The following is a 2,148-nucleotide window of genomic DNA, read 5'->3' as shown; positions in this document are numbered from 1 at the left end:
GAGGAAAGGTCAGTTAAGCACATTTATAAAAAACAGAAAGAAATGAAAATGTATGCAATAAGCACGGAATACTAAAGACTAACTCCCTTCTTTTAAAGTAGAAATCAATGGATTTTTTTTTTTTTTTAAGAGTAAAGTGACAATATTAAATGTTGGCAAGGATGTGGAACAGATAAAGATATTACGGAGCAGAAAAATGGTTCAACTAGGAGTCTAATGCACAGTCTTGACCCATCAAGTCCACTTCAAAGTTAAGTACCTTAGAACAGACCTTCCCAACTTGTGGGCCACTGAAGAGAGAGCTGGACCACAAAGGCAGAGTGCCCAAGAATTGATGCTTTAGAACTATGGTGCTGGAGAAGACTCTTGAGAATCTCTTGGACAGCAAGGAGATCAAACCTAGTCAATCTTACAGGAAATCAGCCCTGAATACTCACTGGAAAGACTGATGCTGAAGCTCCAACACTTTGGCCACCTGATGCGAACAGCTGACTCACTGAAGATGCAGACACGACTTGGCAACTGAACAACCTAAGTGGCCTCAGCTCTTTCAAAGCCTCATCTTTTATCTTATGCGCATAAAAATATTCTTTTCTGTATTATTATCTATCTATATGAGTTGCTAAGCAACCTCCTCTAACATCTAAGTTTCATGGGAGTCAAGGCCTTATTTTATTCTCTGCTGGATCTCTGCCGCCTAGAATAGTGTCTGGTGTATCATATATGCTGAAAAAATATTTGCTGGATGTACAAGTGTATACGACATACACAAAGGATCATTGCAGCATTATAAAAATACAGAATCAGATGATATAAAATGCCTATTTAAATAAAGGATGAACATGTATATTCATATAATCGAATGGGGAAGGGGACAACAGAGGATGAGATTGGCATCATCCATTGGTTTGATGGCATCAAATTTCCATGGACATGAGTTTGAGCAAACTCTAGGAGATGGTGAAGGACACGGAAACCTGGCCTGCTGCAGTGCATGGACTGCAGTCGGACAGGACTGAGCCACTAGACAAAACCAAATTCAGCAGTTAGAATGTATCAACTAGAAATCCACGTATAAATCTCAAAGTGAAAAAGGCAAACTCCAGAAAGATAAGTAGAATGTAACTTAAAGTTTTATATAACGTTTACAATCAGGTGGAACAAGGCTATGTATTAAGTATAAAATTATATATGCATGGGATGATGCACACCAAGTGTAAAGAGAGAAAAAGAGTTCTATCAGAATTATTCCAAAAAATAGTCACATTCTTATAAAGTAGATAAGGAATTCCTAGTGTCCTCCAGCTATGTGTCAACCAAAACCACAACAAAATTTAGTTTTAATGTTTAAATGTGAGATTTCACAGAAAAGGAAATTCAAATGAGATTTAATATGATCCCTATCAAATTACCAATAGCATTTTCACAGAACTAGAACAAAAAATTTCACAGTTCATTTGGAAACACAAAAGACCTTGAATAGCCAAAGCAGTCTTGAGAAAGAAGAGTGGAGCTGGAGGAATCAACCTTCCTGACTTCAGATTATACTATAAAGCTACAGTCATCAAAACATTATGGTACTGGCACAAAAACAGAAAGATAGACCAATGCAACAAGATAGAAAGTCCAGAAATAAACCCATGCACCTATGGGTACCTTATTTTTGACAAAGAAGGCAAGAATACACAATGGGGCAAAGACAGCCTCTTCGCCTCGTCAATAAATGGTCTGGGAAAGCTGAACAGGTATGTGTAAAAGAATGAAATCAGAACACTTCCTAACACCACACACAATGATAAACTCAAAATGGATTAAAGACATAAATGTCAGACCAGAAACTATAAAACTCTTTTAAGTGAAAACAAAAAACTCCACTGAGATTTCATCTCCAGAGATTAGTATCAGTCAGTTTAGTTCAGTCGTGTCTGATTCTTTGTGACTCCATGGACTACAGCACACCAGGCTTCCCTGTTCATCACCAACGTGCAGAGTTTACTCAAACTCATGTCCATTGAGTCGGTGATGCCACCCAACCACCTCATTCTCTGTCGTCCCCTTCTCCTGCCTTCAGTCTTTGCCAGCATCATGGTCTTTTCCAAAGTTAGTTCTTTGCAACAGGTGGTCAATATATCATTATTCAAATAACAC

Source organism: Ovis aries, chromosome 1 (assembly GCF_016772045.2).
Source record: "Ovis aries strain OAR_USU_Benz2616 breed Rambouillet chromosome 1, ARS-UI_Ramb_v3.0, whole genome shotgun sequence".
In the NCBI taxonomy this organism is placed as follows: domain Eukaryota; kingdom Metazoa; phylum Chordata; class Mammalia; order Artiodactyla; family Bovidae; genus Ovis; species Ovis aries.
This window is presented reverse-complemented; position numbering follows the sequence as displayed.